General features: G+C 44.9%; 1 protein-coding gene across 1 annotated transcript in view; it reads left to right on the top strand.

The window, feature by feature from the left end:
- The window catches only part of pde1ca (phosphodiesterase 1C, calmodulin-dependent a), a 46079-nt gene that overhangs the window by 3447 nt on the left and 21134 nt on the right, over nucleotides 1-21498 (top strand).

Raw genomic sequence — 21498 nt, 5'->3', positions numbered from 1 at the left:
CTAACGTCACTACGTCACTAACGTCACGAAAACACGCGTGACTACCTGTAGCAGAACATTCGTTTCGCATCTGTTAACTTGGGGTATAGCTAGGCTAACTATAGCTTTACTGCAAGGCAGCTGCAGAAATGCCACAAGCAAAGAGGCCAGGATGATAACTATTTACTCATTTTACTTTGTGATGTGAAACACATTTGTGAAATGTAATGTACAATATTAGCTGATATTATTAAGGAAGTAGGCCCACATCTACTTTCGGAAACGGTAGTCTACTATTTCACTGAAGCATTAGCATGAAATTAGCCTCTGTTGCCCGGGCAACACATACTACAGTGGTCTATGATGCATCTGTTTTCAATCGTTAAAATAAACATTCCTCACAAATACATTTTCGTTGTAGGATTTATTATGACATTACATTACAAGTAAACGATTTGTTGGTGAAATTATCATTACCTGTGGTTTCAAACCAGTGTTGCTCACTGCAACGCTGTAGCCTACGCGAGACACACTACAAAAACATCTACCAGTACACAGCTGTTTAGGAAGTCAAACGGCGACAGAACATGTTCGGCACTCTTACTTAAATCAAAAGTCTTTCAATAGGTGAACTATCTGACTACTAACCTGAACTTCATTGCCACAGCCTAAACTTTGTCAATCTGTTCATGAAAATAATTAATTTCAGCCTAAACCGTACAACGGAACGTTCAATCGAATTCAACCAACGCAATCGCTACCAAGACGAACACAGCAGTAGTCTAGTACTGTACTGTAGTAGTACAATTTACCGGGGCAGCTTCTCCACACAGGGCTATATCGCATTTGGCGTTGTTACTGACAATGATCGCTACCAGTGAGCTTTTTATGAATGAGCGATTTTCCACTAAATAAATGTCAAGCTTATTTACGTTTTTGGGGGCATTTTTTCAGTTAGCAGATGGTAATGTTTGAATCGCGATTCCATCTTCTACTGCCGGTAACGTCGTAGAATAATCTTCAAAGGGGGTTCTTTATTAATGAATGAATGCAATATGAGTAGGCTAAATGCCTGAAAATATCACGAGAAGGGAAAACTTAAAAGGACGTTTAAGTCATAGAGATTATGTCAATTTTTACACCGGTCTGCCAAATTTATTAGTTGATTCAGCTATGATGAGGCTGCCTCTTGCAGGGGAAATGAGAAAACATCATATTTCATTCTACACGTAACTCGTATTTTGAGTTGTAAATGAGCAGCAAAAAAAAGATGCTTTTAAATCTATGTAATCTTTATAAATAATAAGTATGCATTTTTATATAAAATACACAGGAATATCAGTTGTAAACATTTTATAAAAAAACTGACCCCTGGTGCAACCGAAGCAAGCAAGCACACCCTACAATTTCCCCAGAAATTGTACTCTCTCTAGTTATTATTTCTTTTTGCCCCCCTAAAACTCAGTCAATATTTGGCCTACATAGACAACATAGGTGTCAAAAGTTTCGTCTTGGTAGCGATTGAGTTGCTTCTATTGTAATTTACGTTCCGTTGCATGGTTTAGGCTCAAGTTAAGCTTTTGTGGCGAAAAGTGAAGCTAACGGTGGCTAATTTGCTAGCCACAGTCACTGACGTTACTAACGTCACTACGTCACTAACGTCACGAAAACACGCGTGACTACCTTTGGCAGAACATTCATTTCGCATCTGTTAACTTGGGGGATAGCTAGGCTAACTATAGCTTTACTGCAAGGCAGCTGCAGAAACGCCACAAGCAAAGAGTCCAGGGTGATAACTATTTACTCATTTTACTTTGTGATATGACACACAATTGTGATGTGTAATGTAAAGTATAAGCTGATATTATTAAGGAAGTACATCTACTTTCGGAAACAGTAGTCTACTATTTCACTGAAGTATTAGCATCATGACATTAGCCTGTGTTGCTCGGGCAACACATACTACAGTGGTCTATGATGTAGCGTTATCTGTTTTCAATCGTTAAAATAAACATTCCTCACATATACATTTTCGTTGTAGGATTTATTCAGACATTAGTAAACGATTTGTTGGTGAAATTACCATTGCCTGTGGTTTCAAACCAGTGTAGCTCACTGCAACGCTGTAGCTTACGCGAGACACACTACAAAAACATCTACACTACACAGCTGTTTAGGAAATCAAACGGCGACAGAACATGTTCGGCACTCCCCTTACTTAAATCAAAAGTCTATCTAACTACTAACCTGAACTTCATTGCCACAGCCTAAACGTTGTCAATCTGTTCATGAAAATAATTAATTTCAGCTTAAACCGTACAACGGAACGTTAAATCCAATTCAACCAACGCAATCGCTACCAAGACGAACACAGCAGTAGTCTAGTACTGTACCGTAGTAGTACAATTTACCGGGGCAGCTTCTCCACACAGGGCTATATCGCATTTGGCGTTGTTACTGACAATGATCGCTACCAGTGAGCTTTTTATGAATGAGCGATTTTCCACTAAATAAATGTCAAGCTTATTTACGTTTTGGGGGGCATATTTTCAGTTAGCAGATGGTACTGTTTGAATCGCGATTCCATCTTCTACTGCCGGGTAACGTCGTAGAATAATCTTCAAAGGGGGTTCTTTATTAATGAATGAATGCAATGAGTAGGCTAAATGCCTGAAAATATCATGAGAAGGGAAAAACTTAAAATGACGTTTAAATCATAGAGATTAGGTCAATTTTTACACCGGTCTGCCAAATTTATTCGTTTTGATTCAACGATGAGGCTGCCTCTTGCAGGGGAAATGAGAAGACATCTATTTCATTCTACACTTCACTCGTATTTTCAGTTGTAAATGAGCAGCAAAAAAAATGCTTTTAAATCTATGTAATCTTTATAAATAATAAGTATGCATTTTTATATAAAATATACAGAAATATCAGTTGTAAAAATGTCATTCAAAAACGGACCCCTGTGCAACCGACGCAAGCAAGCACACCCTACAATTTCCCCAGAAATTGTACCCTCTCTTGTTAACCAGGGCTCCAGACTAACTTGTTGCCTTGGTTGCACTGGTGCGCCTAACTTTTTTATTTAGGTGCACCAGCACAAAATTTAGGTGCACCCAAATTTTTCCTTGCGTCGCCACAATTTCAAGGTCACCTTTTTATCACGCTCCATATACATTCATATATATTATGTAAATGATCTTAAACAAGAATAAGGTGTAGGTAAATATATTTTTTATTTGAAGTGTTATTTTAAGTGCTTCACTGAGCTACCAAACTAAAACATTTTAAGCAAAATAAAACATTTCAAAATAGAAAGTGCTACTGTTTAAAAGTGCTTCCCTGAACTGAGACCTAACATTTCATGGCTCAAAGTCTTATAGCGGGTCCCACCTTGCTGTCGCATGCCCTTCATATGGCCAACACCTGTAATTTGGCCTTCTTGCCCTATGGCCTTGGCTAAATCATCTTGCCACACTCTCCCTAGCATCAAAATCCTAGCTCCATGGGTTAGCTCCATGGCCCAGCTTCGTAACTCAGGGGTCCACAATTCATTTTTACAAGGGGCCACATGAGAAACCTGAAATGTGTTGGAGGGCCTCATCAATTTGCTCACTATTCATTTTCTCCCATTGTAAAAAGCAGTAAAGTATATATTTTGATTAGCTGCTACTGGTTATCAGAAGAATAAGGATATTCTGTTTATATGTTCTGTTTATATAAATATTTTAGATTTTGGTGTAGGTCAAATAGGAAAGATTATAGAAGTAATAAACAGTATAAACAACAACAACAGTGTTTCATTTTATTTGTAACCAGTTAATCTTCACAAACACTGAAAAGTTGTTTTGTAGTATGTTAAAGATGTGGAATTGATCAACTTTATACAAAAAGCAATACGTTTTTTCAGTTCATTTTGTTCTGTGAGAGAAATCCAGTGAGCTTGAACAAGTGCATCGAAATCTGTCTGAATGTCTGAGGTGGATATGCGAAGGACAGCTGACAGGTAATGATCAGGGTCTGCAGTTCAACTAGCAAACCATCAGCCCGCGCCCACTGAATCAGTCAAGTTCTTATTATGTCCGCGTTAGTTTTTTTTCTTCACAGCTTTCACTTTGACCTCAGTAAACAGATACTTAGAAGTCCATGTCTTGTTAAAAGTTAATCAGTGGCAAAGTTTTTCATTTTCGAGGTCTAACCAACAGCTAACTCTCCTGTCGGTGAGGTTGCGCAAGCGCACATATGTAAATCGCTTGATCACTGTAGTCTTTCAGGACTACATATTTACTACCGCTCAACACATTTATTTATTTTAAATTTTTGATTTACCTCACGCTGGCCGGATTGAGACAGCCTGTGGCCGGTTATGGCCCGCGGGCCATACAATGCCCAGGTCTGCTAAACTGACTAGTGCTCAGGTCGTAATTTCAATCACACAGCACGGAGCTACAGGAATATCTGGACCACAGCCAATCAGAGGCAAAGACCCGCCCCATCTCTGTCTCTGATTGGTTTAGACCACGATATGATCCAACCATGAGTGTCAGTTCCGTCTTAGGATAACAAATGCTTCGTTTGTGGAGAGACAGCGGATGCGAGGAGGTTAGGTGCACCGGTGCGACCTAGGAAAAAATTTAGTCGCACCAGTACACATTTTGGTCGCATTGTGCGACCAAATTTGGTCGCACAATGCGGCACCAAATTGGTCGCACTCTAGAGCCCTGTTAACTATTGATGTCCCTGCCAAAGCTGATATCAAACTTGTTTCCCTGAACTGTTGTATAGTGGGTTAAGCAATGGGAGTTTCTAAAGCCTAGTAGTGAATTGTGCGCAGCAAGCTTGAAAGAAGAAAAAAAAAGGATATGAATAGGGGCCTGTGCCCCAGTAGAGTTATGTCTAACAACGCCCTTGCCCTCACCTTTGTATAAAAAAAAAAAAAATTAAACACTGATTTGTACAACATCAGAGAGCAGTTTTGTGCTAATGCAGGTGCTAATGCTAATTGATATGCTATTGTAGTCCTCCTTGTTCAGTGAATCAGAGTCTTTCAGCTTGGTGGATCTATTCAGGAGTGTTTAATAATATTCTGTAATCACTGTTTAATCATGGAAACACCTTTGGGAGCAAACAGGGACTAGCATGTAGGGACTACATGACTGGTACTCATTTATTATTACATTAGCAGAGCAGGAGGTAAGCAGGCTCCACTGGTCTGGGAACAGTGTGTGTGTGTGTGTGTGTGTGTGTGTGTGTGTGTGTGTGTGTGTGTGTGTGTGTGTGTGTGTGTGAGCGTGTGTGTGTGTGAGCGTGTGTGTGTGTGTGTGTGTGAGGGAGGGGGCTACGGGGTATCTAACCTTGACGATGCTCTGTTCCATAAACCCCATCACCAAACACACACTCTATCTACAGTATCTCTTGATCCCCGTATGCTTTTCTCTCTCCATCTCATTTTCTCTCTTTCTTTTTCCCTGCCTCTCTCTCACACACACGCACGTGGACGCCCAGAGTGAGCCAAAATCTGTCCGAGACACTACGCAGACACCAAACAGAGGAAGTGCATTGACTCTGTGTCTAACCATGAGACGTAAACAGTGTATGTGCAGTGTTCAACCTTTGAGCTTGTCTCCATCTCGCTCTTGTTTTGCCGCACGGGTGCTGGGGGCTAAGGGGTTACAGAGAAGAGATGAAGCTTGGAGCGTGGGTTACCAGAGGTGTGTGTGTGTGTGTGTGTGTGGTAGTACAGCTTTTTACACAATTTTACAAAGGCTTGGTACCAAGGGAGGGGGAGGTGGTGGTGGTGGTGGTGTGTGTGTGTGTGTGTGTGTGTGAGGGGGGGGTCAGCTGTGTTATGTATAGAAACACCCAGGAGGGAGTGGTTTGTGTGTGTGTGTGTGTGTCTTGTGTGTTCCAGGGGACAGGCTCAGGCAGGAAGGACAAGGAAAGGCCAAGGGAACCAAGGACTGAGTCACACTCCCACTCTGCGGACGAGGCGAGCACAACCTCCGAGACTGACAAACCACATTCAGTCAACAACGGGAACACCGTTTGGCTTGAATGTGTGTGTGGGCGTGTGTGCATTTGCGTGGCTGTGTGTGTGTGTGTGTGTATCTAATTGTCTGGGGATGGCTATTTCAACACATGCAATCAGTGCCCGCCACTGAGGTCACTCTGGAGGTCATTCACAGTTTTTCCCGTCCTGCCTCTCATGTTCACACTCACACTCACACACTTTTGGTCACACTCTGTCACTGTCACACACACACAAACACGCACACACAAACCCTCTAATTGACACATGCTCTCATACCTTCATCTCCATAATGATTCATCACCGTAATGATATTTCCTCTGCAGTCTATAGGGAATATGATGAGTCAGTTTTGGAGCGTCGTGGTGTTTCATTAAAGTATGGCTGTCCTACAATGACGAGGTATACATCAGGACTTGCATATTGAACAGGGGAAGAAAGAGAGTTTGAAATGGAGAGAACGACAAAGAAATAGAGGGAGAGAGCATCTGTTCATCAAAAGAGTTGGGTTAAAGAGTGGATTTCCTGCTAAACGAGGGCAATTAGATTGTCTGGCCATGCTTGGGAATTTCCATTCTTTTGGGAGGTTATTTGAGTATAGCTGGAAAGGATGTAAGTAATCCTTGCATATTCTCCCAATATTTTATCAACACTTCAAAATGTCCTCGGGCAGAGCAGTATTCACTCAAACTTCAGGCAGCCATTAAAAGTTGACAATGACTTGTAAAGATAGTTTACACTGTTTAGACATGACTGTCCTTTTCTGAGGAATGTTGAGTCATATTGTCCATGGTGGTTGTAACACTTCTGCATAAACACAGAGATAAGCCAGAGGAGCCAGAAGATTTCTTTAAGCATGCTCTTCTAACAAACTCCCATGAGGCAGTAGCCCTACCCAGAAGTACTGTAATTCAGAACTTTTCTGCAAATTCAACATTTAAATGATATGTCTTGACTTCACTTTGCCTTGTAAGAAGCAGTCATGTTAGATGACAATACAAAATCATAGGATGTGGTTTTAAGGCCAGGAACATATGAACAGTATAACCACTGATGATTTAAAATGTGTGACAAAGACTCAAATAAATTCATTTATAAAAATGCAACATGCAAACATTTTTGTAACCGTTTTTTTTGTAGTACATTTAACAGTTACAGTTATTAACCGGAACAACTTTGTGTGCATTTCAACAGCTTCGGGGATGTTTTACTTGAACGCATGGAACATCGAACCTACACTTTTACATATCACTTGACATTCATTCAGTGTAAATGTGCAACAAAAAATCGAAAAAAAATTTTTTTTCCTGAAAGCAGGTCAGTCCTGCAGAGAATCTGCTTTGGAGTGTGTTGTTTTGTAAAGCAGAGGTGAGCTCGATGATGCACACTCAGGAATATTTGTGAGAACATTGCTCTTGTGGCTAATGTGACGTGAAACAGCTGGGCGTCCGTCCGCGCGTAGCTCGCTCACTCCTCGTACGTGGGCGGCGGAAAGCGCTAAAACACACAGGTTACGACTTAGCATTGTGGCAGATTGCTTGTTGTGATGTATAGTCCCTGCTTGTCAGAAGTTATATTTCAACACTGTTATGGTTCCACATGTTCTTGGTACAGGAGTGATAAGGGGAAAGGCTTTAAGCCTTTAAGTTCATCATCTTGTGAAAGGTCTTATAAAGGCTGTAATGTACCTTTTGAAGGGGTTTGGAAGATAGCTTTCACCTAAGCTTGAAAGTTACCAGTCGTTCCCGAGTTTGAAAAGACTTGGTACTGTCTGTTCTTCTCTCAGATAATATGTTCTATTCAGACCAGCTCATGCACTCTGCACATCTGCGACGCGGTGATGTCAGTGTCTCCTTCAAAGCCAACCGGCTTCCCCTCCAGTATCGATTGATACGGTCTGAGTCTTCCCAGCTTTTCAATCTGGACTCATCTCTTGATTGCATTATCACTTAGCCATTGATTGGCTGCGGGCTCAGATTACCCATCATTCCAGGTGGTTAGCAATTGCTTGGCCGGAAGGCAGCTGAGTCGTGCCTTGTCTCTCTCTCTCTGAGCGTTGGACGAAAGAGAGAGAGTCCTGGAATAAGCTTTTGTTCCAAGCTCACATTGTTGTTTTTCTAACTTTGTGTTTAATGATTGGATCACACTCCATTATCTTGTTTATTGATTTGGCAGTACCGGCAGATTATGGTTAAATGATAGTCTTTCTGGTCAAAGTCATTTTAGCGATAAGAAAGCCTTTGAGCTTTGGCTTCATAAAATGATGTCTTGAAAAGTTTGAACAATCGTGCGATGTGACGTTGTCTATAGCATGTCACAGATGTGCATTTGAACATGTCTCAAATCACAGGGAATGGAAACTGAGACTTGACTGATGAAACCATGGATTTATGGGGGCTTTTCTTTTGACACTTTGGTTCTTGTAGAGGGCAGACATAGCTGGGAAACCTGTCGTGTTTGATGGTGTCATGCTTGAGTGATGAATTATTACCCCAAAGCCTCAGACACAACTTGGGTCTCAATATAACATGTAATTTAAAGATGTCTGACATTTAGTACAAGTCACTTCTGGCAAATGGCTGCCCTGAAGTCAGGCAGGTGCAGGGTGAGGAGAAGAAGGAAGGAACGTAGATGACAGATCGACTGACTGTATTGTAGATATGCATTGTATGACATGAATACACAAAACGGAAATAAAGCAATCTGATTGGTTCATAGCCCTGTAATATATGTGCACCATGTACCACAGCAGTTATGTAATTCCTTGGCCCAATTCAGTACCACTACGCATGTGTTAGTCGAACATTGCCCCTGGCAGTGCTACAATAGCCACATACCACAGCCTGTCATGAGCTATTGCTTGAATATACATATACATAGTATATACAACTTTTGTGTTCTTTCTTACTAACCCAACCCCTCACAATCACCCTAACCTTTATGTATACAAGACACGGACAATGCAAGCACTATAACTCTTTAATTATGGAAAGAAACCTGAGAGATTGACTGATATATTGTACACATACATTCGTATGAGAGCATGTCCGTCATTGCTCCACTCAATGTCCTCAGCTAACGTTTGCGTCTCCCCCCCTCTCAAATCTCCCCTCTCAGGAACACACATATCAACACCTTGTGTAACCAACATTATTAATAGCCCAGTCAAGCCTCATCACCTGAGACTACTGATCCCCCAGAATCTCCCTACAGCTATCACAATGGTAATGCACAGCGGTTGTAACAACAACCTTTTCTGACATGCGCCCAACCCTGCAATCCCTATGCCCACTATATGGTTCTCTATGTCCCCTTACCGATACTACCATACTATATAGTATGCCACAAAATGATTTTCTGTGTCCCAATACATAGTATGTCAAATGTGTGCCCCCCCCAAAAAAATGGAGTCTTACTGTATCCTGTTGCATTGTTTGCAAGCCAGGATGATTTTCTGGCCAGTCAGAGCCACAATCCTCTGCACAACATCAACTGAACTACGGACAAAGTAAACAAAGCTCTGGTTGCCCTCTGGTTGTGTCTCAGGTTAGCTGTAGGGGGGGGGGGGGGGGGGGGACATGTTTGCACCATTCTTTCAACAAGGTTAACATTTTGCGCCACGAACTGTGACAGATGTATGAGCAAGAGGGTCAAAGTTCAAGGCGCACTTAGGAGAAATGAGTAAGTCCCAATTGTATTCGCACTGCAGAAGGCCTACTTGGGAAGCTGCAGGAGGCCGACGTACTGAAAGAAAATGGAAAGAAGTATGCTATTTGAGAGTCTTCCGACACACACGGTCGGGGGGTTGAGATAGCAGACTGTGTGGCCTACGCTGATGATGTAATTAAGGCAAACTGCCCTCTCGGAAGCAGCTCTAAGCCCGAGACTTTCTGGACCTCGCTCGCCCTCCCGCCGGCACGGCCAATCTGTTTTTCACACAGGGCGTAATAAATACGATACCTCACTCAGCAGAACGCTGAACAGATGGTTCCGTATTTATATAGCTCTACCTTTTTTTCATGTTCAGTTCTCTCGCTACGATCGCATATGTCGTGTTTAATCATTCGGAACTTGTGTGTGTGTCGCTCTTTTTAAAAAGGTAGTTTTGGACAAGGTCTGGAAGTAGGTAAGCTCTGTTATCTCAATTTTCTTAATAATGTGCATAACGCCTTCGATTTCACTAGCAGTGATATAGCTTTTGCCCAATGTTTGTCTTACAGAGATTCATCTTATAACAGTACAGTAACACTATCAGCAGGGGATCAAAAGAGTTAAATTAGAGAAAGTTCACCATTAGCCTATAAACGAGCTGAATCTACTCTATTAATAATTCCCAACCACTCATAACCACTTTACGATTATAAATATTAGGCCAGCTCACGACAGCACCCACATCGTGCCTCCCATATTAGTAACCCAACACGGAGACCAAATAATTATACAATGTTTGATTCGTCTCTATGGCTGGCTAATAAACAGTCCGCAAAGTGCGTGTTTTGGCTGGGTGGGGGGGGGGGGATGACGGGGGAGGGCTTCAGCTTGGCTGGAGCCTGTCTTCTGTGTCTCGACTTGCCTGCCTCGTACCTGCCTGATTGGAGCTTGTTAATTGATCACTTCACAACCTGTGAATGGCACCGCCTGCACCTGCTAATTAGCCGGCATAATTACCTCAGTCAGAAGCGCAGGCCTTATGCACGCAGTCGTCACGCTATGGCCCAATGTCATCCCTGAAAATGAACCCTCTGACATTTTCCGTTTGTGCACACCCGCACCGAGTATTTCTGTCTCCGTTGCTGTGGATTAGAAAAGTCGTTGGTGTACTTCAGGCCCCATTTAGGGAATTGCAGATATGGGGAAGGTTTAGAGCGTGAACAAATGTCAAATGGAAGTCCCTGCCACTCTACTTACACACACCGACATGAGCACACACAAACACACAATTCTCCACTCTTCATCACACTTCTTAAAAAAAAATAATAATAATCTTCAGGAAAGATTCAAGATTGTGTGTGTGTGTGTGATTGTGTGCCAAAAGGCAACTGAAACTGCGTGCGTGCTTTGGTTGTGAAGGTTCGTAGATTCAGTAACCCCCCCTGCCGTTCCCTAGAACGAGTGCCCTGTAATGAGTTAAGGTTTATCTCCCAGCGCAGGGGGCACGGAGATCGCGCCATGTCGCCTCCACCACCCAAGGTGCTGCTGGGAACAAACGAGAAGCCCTCGCGCGGACGCCAGTCTCTCATGAGGCGTTCAGCGCACGTCTGTCCTCCGACTAACATCAAACAAACCCGCAGAGCTCTACAGAATTTACCCTCTGATAACTCCTCTTAGATTCATAATTGCTTCCTGGCTAACAGATTTTTCAAGCCAGAGAAAAACCTTTACTTTCATCTTATATTAAACATGCGACTAGTGCTGTTTGTGACTCAAACATGGTTGGACTATACTCAGATCATTGATTGAGGCTGACTGGCAGAAATGCCATAGTGTGCGTGCATGCCTGTGTGTATGTATGATTTATGTGTGTGTGTGTGTGTGTGAGACTTGCCTGAGTGACCTGTAATGGAAAGTCCATCTGAAGCCTTGAGACAAGTCGTATTACTCTTTGTTATATTTTCCTGCAAACCTAGGGGCTGTGCTTGTAAAATACTTTTGATTAAAACTCCAACTTTATTGGTTCCCTTGCAACCCTGGGCCTGAGGTTTTAGTTGTGGGGCACAAATAGAAAGACTAATCGTTTTCCTGATATTACTTTTTATTGCAGATGTATATCACATGGTTTTTGACATTTTAGAGTTCTCTGGATTACTGCTGTTTTGAATAACAACTTTTACACGTCCGAGATTCTGAAAGTGCATGAACTAGAGTCCCCTGAATAGAGCTACTTTGTATTACAGCCTTTCTGTTTTCAACCTGTCACATCCTTTTTCTTTCTCAACACCGGAATTCTTCACTTTTGTCCACACCCAGCATTCTAGGCGTCAAAACAACATAATTGTTTTCACCTCCTCTGTCCCTCTATTCCCAAAACTGGCTGTACTGTTGTGACCCAAGCCTCTTTTAGAGAGGGTTTGTTTGAAGCAAAGACCACATGTCGTTCCCCTATAGTGGCTGTTGCCACTACAGAGAGGGATAGAAAGATCTCACTTCAGAAAACAGACAGATAGAGAGAGAGAGAGAGAGAGAGAGAGAGAGAGAGAGAGAGAGAGAGAGAGAGAGAGGGGGAGAGAGAAAGAAAGACACTGAAAGAAATAAAGTGGGTGGGACCAGAAAATAGAGAGGGAAAGAGACAATAGACGGAGAGAGATAGAGCGAGTGAGAGAGAGATGGTGAAAAAGAGAGAGAGAGAGAGAGAGAGAGAGAGAGATGGGTGCTAGGCACCTCATATGGCTCTTACTTCAGGTATGGCCCATAAAAGTCCAGTCGTGATGGATTCGGCCATAGCTCAGTGATCATATACAATCGCACCCCGTCAAGAGCTCTGGCCCTGGGATCCATCCAGCCCTGGTCTAGCCCCCGGTGGACCACAGCAGAGCAGAGCAGCTAACCTTTATTTATGGGATTGTTTTGGCCCCGGCCACGGGCCCAAACCCATATGTGTACCCATATATCTGTCTCAGCTGGTCAGAGGGCGCTTGTCTGTTATTCATCCACACAGGGGCCTGTGCTACCGCCGACATCCTCAAAGGCTTTGGGATCAGGAATGGTGGGCCAGAAATGCCGTGGGGTGGGGCGGGGGGAGGCTCAATTCAAAGTTCTCCTCAGCATGTGCGAAAGTCATGGAAGTGAATACGAACGGGGAGCAGCTGAAGTCGTGTGGCAGGCTGATCTGAAAACCAGGTTTTTCATGTGAACTCGAATGACAATATGCAAAATGCCCTTATTTGTGGGATGACATGAGAGTGCATAGGCCTACCCTCTAGCGATATGCCCTAGAAACAGTGCGTTCCTGGGGGGATATGGATAGGCTTAGCCTGAGTTGTTAGCATGCTCCTCCGAGGAAGAAACACAAACCCTGCAGGTCATCAAGTCTAAACTCCATATACATGATTGTAAATGGCCATTGAGCCGATGTTGCTTAGAGGCTCTAAGACTCTTGATTAGCTTTGATGCGAGATGGTCTTTTGTTCCTTCTCGTCCATGCTAAGCCAGACAGTGATAGGGATTTAAACCTCCTTGTCGTTTAACCATCCAGGTTGTAAATCTTTCCCAATAAAAGCAAGGTCTTGCATCTTACCTTCCTCTCTCCTTTCTTCCCCCACTTTTGACCTCCCTCCCTCTCCCTCTCTCTCTCTCTCTCTCTCTCTCTCTCTCTCTCTCTCTCTCTCTCTCTCTCTCTCTCTCTCTCTCTCTCTCTCTACCTTTCCCTACCTCTCTCTTCCAATCCTCATCTCTGTTTGCTCTGTAATCCCAACATGCAACAAATGACCCAGAAAAACAAACGCACCGAGTAATTTTATTAATGCTGGTCCAACACTAAACCCTGAACACGTGACTCATTCATCTCCCCCCGAGTACAGGCCACCTGATGCCAATACACACATACACACATACACACATACACACATACACACATACACACATACACACATACACACATACACACATACACACACCTCCCCTCTTATCCCCAGCCCCTGGGGAAGTGATGTCAACTCCGTGGTGATACAAAGGGCTGTTTATCCTTCCAATCCTCTTTGAACTTCCCGCCTCAGTGGGGAAATGTCATGTTTGGAGGCTTTAGTGAATAAAATCCTTCTGCTGAGTCGTCCGGCCGCCATGTTGAAGTTGGTCTGTGTTCATCAAGAAGTGTTATGTGTGTGTGTGAGTGTTCCCTGTGTGTGCTCACTGTGCACTTTTTCACATGCGCCGTATAGTCACTATACACAAACACACGTGCACACACTCGCATGCATATAAATACTTTATATACTATTCCTCTTCATCACGTTTCTTTCACCAAGTCCAGAAAAGAGAATTTAACCTTTTGAGATGGACAAAGAGGGATAAAGAGAGAGAGAGACTGATGGAGCACCAGAGAGGGATGACTAAATGAACAGCCATGGTGCCAGTGCCGTTGGGCCCAAATCAAATTAGACTGGGGGAGTGCCCTATCTAGTCCATTAGTATTCCAGTCTACTGGCCAGGGACCAGCCACAGGCCTGCAGTCCACATATGAACACTGGCATGGACTACAAACATCTAGAAAAACACTCCAAGTCCCACAAGCTCATCCTGGGCTTCCTTTTTTGGACTTCATCCAGAGATCGTTACCTCGAAAGGCTACAACACCATGACTCAGCTAGCCGTCGACGTGTGAGTGGAAGGAAGTCAAGAGCCTTTCCTTTTCCCCCGATCCAACACTCCCTCAGGCGGAAGGCTCCAGAAAGCGCCAGAGAGCTCCATTTGAGGCGACGAGTCGTCCATGTCCTTGACCCGGGCTGTGCCGTAAGGCTCAGGCCCGGGTCAATGCCCAATACGGCAGAATGTGAGTCCGAATGTTGCACACCATATTCGTAACTGTCGTAGCCTGGACCAGAAGAAATGAGGGAGCATCTGTTCACACCAGTCCCTACCCTCTCGTGATGTGTCAGAAAAACAGCACATTTGCTTCATTTTAGCTTCTTTCTCTCTCTCTCTCTCTCTCTCTCTCTCTCTCTCTCTCTCTCTCTCTCTCTCTCTCTCTCTCTGTCTCTCTCTCCGTCCGTCTCTTCTCCTCTCCTCCTTTTTTCCTGCTCTCGCCTCGTCTTGGCTCCCTTCTCCTCTCCTCGCCAATCTCCTCCTCTCTTCTCTTCACTTCCCTTCTCTACTCTCCTCCTCCTCTCTTCGGGACTCTCGTCAGAATGCAGTAATGTGTCAGGCAGACGTGACCTGGGACAGTGATATACACTTCTCCTCTCAATGAACCCGGCCACATCCATTCTCGAAGAGCGTCAATCCATCAGACATGAGACCGGCTGATACATCACACACACACACACACACTCCGACGTAGAGCGATGACAGGACAGCGTGACTTGCAGAGTCACACATCATTGCCTGTTTGTCGCGGGCCGTGCGACAGAGCTGACGAAAGGGGGATGACAGAGAGGAGAAGGAGAGAGCGGGGGAGCATCAGATGGAAGAGGATACGGGGGGGATCATCGGCGTGGCCCTCTGCGTGGCTCAGGTGACTGCGAGGGGAAGGCCGTGTCATTCACTGATCATGTAAATCATTCAGAGATTGCAGCTTTTTTTGAGGGGGCATGTGCCTCGGCAGGATGTGGTCATTTGTGTGTGTGTGTGTGTGGTCTTGTTAAACTACCCTTGTGGGGGCCACCAACTTCAAGTGCTATTTCTAAGGGGTTTGTGGGGTTTAGGGTCAGAATTTGTGTTAGGTTTACAATTAGGGGTTAGAGATAACACAATTGTGAATGGAAGTGGCAAGTCCTCGGTAGGATAGTAAAACAAACCCTAGTGTGTGCGTGTGTGTGAATTAATGTGTCTCTGTGATGACCTTCGGCTGTCGAGGGCTGCGACCTGATTGGTGGGCTATGTGTTTGGCACTGTTACACGGACTCCTGTTTGTTCAGTACGTTCCAGGCAAAATGAACCCCCAGACTGACCCTGACGTTGTTTGACACACTAGACTCAACACTGCTGTCTTTTACTGTAACTCACCTCTACAACTGAAGGGATTGGGAAAATGTCTCCTTTAGCTCGTTGCAGTGTGTGTGTGAGTGTGTACGTATGTATGTGTGTGCCAGTGTGGGTGTGTGTACGTGTGTGTATGTGTGTGTGTGTGTCAGGTGGCTGAGCGGTTAGGGAATCGGGCTAGTAATCTGAAGTTTGCCAGTTCGATTCCTGGCCGTGCCAAATGACGTTGTGTCATTGGGCAAGGCACTTCACCCTACTTGCCTCGGGGGGGAATGTTCCTGTACTTACTGTAAGTCGCTCTGGATAAGAGCGTCTGCTAAATGAATAAAATGTAAATGTAAAAACGTGTGTGCGTGTGTGTGGCCCTGCAGTGTCTCTGTCGTGTCTGTTTTTAGGCCTCCGTTTTTGCATTCTTGGTATGATTCCCTTTGACACTAATCCCATAAGATTTTGAAATCCCTGGTTATTTCTGAACTTAACCTGCCTGCTTGTGCTCGTGACTGTGCCTGTCAGCGTGTGCCGTCTATAATGGCTTCATCACGGCCAGATAAGGTGCAGGAAATTCAGTTAGCGTTTCTGTCGGTGCAGGGGCCCTGATACAGATCGGGTCATTCGGTAGCTCGTATTCCTTAACAAAGACAGCAGACCTAAATGCATGCTAATAAGACTGGTGTTTTAACTGAGAGGATTAGACAAGGGCTGTGTCAGACTGTTTATGTGTGTGTGTGTGTGTGTGTACGTGTTTTTGTGTGTGTGTGTCTACACCATTGCGATTCTCTGCAGTCTGTCAGTAGAGGCAGGTGTGGGAGACTGGAGTGACCTCCGGCAGCTGTGCTACCCTTCAGTGGAGAGAGAGAGAGAGAGGCAGGAAGACAGAGAAAGGGAGGAGCGAGAGAGAGAGATGAAGTGAGAGACAGATGAGAAAGATGAGAGGGGGAGGGTGGAGGCAGAGACAGAACGAAAGAGGGAGAAGACAAGCCAGGGTTGCGGGAGGGTAAAGAGATGGACGCCGAGGAGAAACCCTGCATGCCTCCTCATCAAGGACAGAGGAAGGACCAAACAACAGTCTTCAGCAATTAGACTTCAATTTATCCTCCCACACGTCACCACTGAGGTGTTACCATTCTGCCTAATAGACCTGTGAATATTTGATGTGCTTTATTGCTCTTTCACTCTCTCTCTTTCTCTCTCTCTCTCTCTCTCTCTCTCTCTCTCTCTCTCTCTCTCTCTCTCTCTCTCTCTCTCTCTCTCTCTCTCTCTCTCTCTCTCTCTCTCTCTCTCTCTCTCTTCCTCTCCCTTCGCTTCCATCCCCCGTTTGCTCCGGCACTTCCTCTTCCTCTCTTTCTCTTTCCCTCCATCACTCTCTCCCCCTCCTCTCTTTCAAGAAAGGCAGACAAAGTCAACTATGAATATCTTAGAAAGCGACAGCAGACCAGGCAGGTCACAGAGAGAGCCATGAATGTCAGCAATTACCATGACTATTGAAGAATAATAGCAATCATTATGGAGTTATTCCACTGCTCCGCCGCAACCGTAGTAAAGATATTTTACAATGTGTGTTTGTGAGTGGGGTCGTGAGTGTGTGCGCGCAAGGGTGCATGTGGGCGCGTGTGAGCGTATGTTTGTTTGTGTGTGTTTTTGTGTATGTGTGTGTGTGTGACGGTATCCTTGACGTCATAGCCAGAGCCTGTAAAGCCTGTGCCACAGTGGATGTGATGCACTAAGTCCTGCAGTGTGTGTGCCCTGTGCCTTTGCCAAAGTGGAGTGTGTGTATGTGCATGTGTGTGTATGTGCACATGTGTGCATTTTGTGTGTGCACGTCTTAGTTCTTTTATACTGTCTGTTGATAGAATGATAGATCAGGAAACAGAAGCCTTTTTGATTGGTAGGTCCTGGAATGAGAAGGAGGTGAGAGGAATGTGTGTGTGTGTGTGTGTGTGTGTCAGAGGGAGGTTAATGGGAGAAACCTTCTCCCCTCGTTTCCAGCTGGGGTCTGTCTGATCTGTGACTCACACAGCCCCTGAGATAAAATCCCATGAGGAAGGTGGTGGAACTTAATGCTGTATTCTCCAACCACCCCTTCCACGCGAGCCTATGCCATAAATCAAATGCTCCTAAACCACTTCACATGTATTCATTCCATAACCATAGATTGTGCTTGATTTATACAAGGTCTAGTTCAAGGGATGGTAGGCCAGTGTCCCTGTCATTAGTACCATCCTGGGGGTTGCATGGGGCGCAGAGAGGCATTGTGGGATACGATGCATGGTTTCGTCATCGGATGTGTAATCCCTGGCTGTGGTCATCTCTACACGAGCACCAACAATGTGAACGCTTCCCAGATTAACACAGCATAAAATCATGTGTTCAAATTTGCTCTGCTCTGCCCTACCCTGCCCTCTGCTTCTTCGGGGGTATATAGCGGACTGCTGAACTCACTAGAAGGAAATCAGTCTACTTTGTCTTAAAGTAGACTGGATAGTCAATGTGAATGCTCACTTTGACTATCTTGTGGTTGTTTTACATACCTTTTGATGACAAAACGTTATTTTATTTAGTGTGTGTGTGTGTGTTAATGCCCCCCTTCTATCCTGAGCTTCATGTTGAGACAGTGCTTTTGTAGGGAGGTATACGTTAATACTCTCTAAGCCTACTTTTAAGCCTGAAGGTTAGTTGACTGCCCTCCAAGTGTATTGTACAGAGATTTCGAGTCAATCCCCATTTCAGACACAATCTCCGCTTCACACTGATTTTCTGCATTGTCCCCACACAGTTACTAGTCTACAAAAGAAACCTCTAAATGCTTCAACTGACTTACAACTGACTTTAAATTCCCAGTATATTCCCAGGATATTCCCAGTATTCCCCAAAGGGCATGACTGGGAAATACTTATTTGTGTCACTAGAGTTGATAACTAAATGTTGTTGAATCAATCTATCTGTATGTCGTTCTTTACCTCTCATTATATCTGTATATCTTTCACTTTTTCACATCTGCTCTTAATGGGTTTTGAGGCCTGTTGCCAAAGCATAATGGAGTTTGGAATCGGATGAGCTCATTGGCTGAGGGAGGCCCTATTAGGGAGATCCTCTTTCCAGTGAATGTGTTGGTTGATTGGTCCGAATGCTTTTTGGGGAATTACACTTACAAAGTGCAAATAGTATTGGCTGTTTTCCCAATCCCTTATTAAGCCTGGTTTATCCTTGGCTAATCCTGGTGGCCCCATAAACGATGGGTTTGAACCCTTTTCCTCTTCTCTCCTCTGCTCCGCTCTGCTCCGCTCTCCTCTGCTCTCCTCTGCTCTTCTCTTCTCTCCTCTGCTCTCCTCTTCTCTGCTCTCCTCTGCTCTGGTCCGCTCTTCTCTTCTCTGCTCTCCTCTGCTCTCCTCTGCTCTCCTCTGCTCTCCTCTGCTCTTCTCTGCTCTCCTCTGCTCTCCTCTCCTCAGCTCTTCTCTGCTCTGCTCTCCTCTGCTCTGCTCTCCTCTCCTCTGCTCTCCTCTGCTCTCCTCTGCTCTCCTCTGCTCTGCTCTGCTCTGCTCTCCTCTCCTCTGCTCTCCTCTGCTCTCCTCTGCTCTCCTCTCCTCTGCTCTCCTCTTTTCTCTTGTCCCCTCCTCTCCCCACCTCATCTCCTCTCACGACTCTGTGACTCACCTTATTTTGGCCCAGCGTTCCTGTGCTGCAGCGCGTCTGAGTTGCAGGGTTGTGGTGTGTGTGTGTGTGTGTGAGACGTCAGGAGGAGGCGGAGGGGGGGACATATGTTGTGACAGGTGCCGGGAGAGGAGGAGAGGGTGCCCTCTTCCTGCCTTTGGGGCTCAGGGTCACAAGGGCATGCTGGGATCTAGAGATGGGGGTTGTGGGTACGTGGAGTGTGCTAATCCCAGAGGGGGAAGTGTACATGGGGACAGGAAGTGACACGGGCAGGAGGTAATCCCTTTCCTGGCTTCAAGGAGAGCCTGTGGGTTTGGGTGAGGACAGCAGAGAAACGATGAGAAGATGGTAAGCAAGGCCAGATATGGTGGTCTTGCTGGTGATGGGGGGAAGCATAGAGGCGGACATAACAGACATGTTGTTTCTGCCAGAGGGCAGAGGAGAGGTAGAGGGGGGGGGGGGTGGTTGTTTAAACACCTCCTCTCTCCTGGGACTGTCCTTATGGCCTTCTCTTGTCTCTTCTGTCACGCTAGTCCTTGGCTTAACCCTGTTGGCTGAAGGTGAGAGCGCCCTCGCAGTCCGCCATCGCACTCACCCTCACGCGCACTGTCGCGTACTCTCACGCACACTGTCACATGCCCTTGCACGCACAATCACACAACGTCACACGCAGCCTTACATGCCGTCACTCTCACCATCACACATGCTGTCGCACACCCTTACACAAACCACCATGCGTACCATCACTGTCACCCTCACACACACTACCACACACCGCACACACCCTAACACGTACCATCACACATACCCTCACACACAATCACACACACCATCACACACTCTAGCACACTCAGGGACAGCTGTGTACCGGCATCTTGCAACAGTGTGTAAAAGGCAAGTCGATTTTGACAGCACTTTGAGATACAGATTCTATTTTGCGGATTTGCTTCATATTTAAAAGCTTTTTTTGCTGGATGAGTAAATCACTTTACTGTTTACATGCATATCCAGTCATTAGATCAGACAGTAGTATACACATACACACACACACACACTGCTGGAGTAGCTCAGTGGAAAAGAAAAATGAAGGTTTTCCAAAGATTTCTTGCTCAATCCAGTGAGTCATCAGTTCCAATAGAGCAGACTATTTGTCAAGAGCAGACGGTAAGCATGCACACACACACACACACGCGCACACACACGCGCGCACACACGCTCCGACACACATACACAAAGCAATAATTTACCCTGCTACTCAACAAGATGCATTGCTTATGGAGTCTTGATTTTAAGAACACCTAGACAACACAATTTGTTCACACAGACACACAGACACGCAAACACCCAAAAACAAATGAAATAATGCAGCTCTGCTCGTGGAAATCCGCCGAGAGGATAATCCCTGGTCATTTTTCTGTCTCAGAATAAGGAATTTACAGATCTTGTCCTTGTGGAGTGTGATTATGGAGATTGATAGAGATGGAAACATATTTGAGCTCTAAGCAGAATGGTGTGTCCTTGCTCTGGTACACTGACATCTATGTTTATTCGCCAAATGGAGAACTGCAGAGTTTGTAAAACATACTGGTACCTTGCAAATGAAGGGTGCTATTGATTAAGAGATTGACCTTTGTGTCCTTGAGGAAGACACTTACTTGACTAAAACTGCAAATTTCCAGTAGTTTGCCACTTTTATTCTGGTTGCGCTGTAAATGAACTGTAGGATAACATGCACACACGCGAACACAAGCGCACGCATGGAAACGCACGTGCACAAACACAAACACACACCGCGGCACACTCACGTACACGCAAACACGATAAAGTGGCATTATTGAAAGGTCATTCATTGTTCACGCAGGTGGCTGGGTTGTGTCTGGGCCTCATGCTCTCTTATCGTTGGTTATCAGAGAGGATTGTGGGAAGACAGGGTAATCCTCTAATGGTGTGACATTGACGGGAACCATTGATTATGTGTTTGTCTGCCCGAGGACGGGAATCCTAAGGGGATGCAGGGGCTCTGCTGATTGGATGATAAAGAAGATAATAAATAAATAAATCTGCGCTCTTTTTTTCCTCTTTCTTTCTGTCTCTCTCTCGCTGTTTCTCAATAGTTCTCAAACTTTGTCCCTCCATCTCTCTGCCACGCACACGGCCTCTTTTTCACTGTCTCTTTTGCTCGGTTTCTCTGTCTCCAACTTGATCTC

The sequence above is a fragment of the Osmerus eperlanus genome, chromosome 15 (assembly GCF_963692335.1).
Source record: "Osmerus eperlanus chromosome 15, fOsmEpe2.1, whole genome shotgun sequence".
Lineage (NCBI taxonomy): Eukaryota > Metazoa > Chordata > Actinopteri > Osmeriformes > Osmeridae > Osmerus > Osmerus eperlanus.
This window is presented reverse-complemented; position numbering and strand designations above follow the sequence as displayed.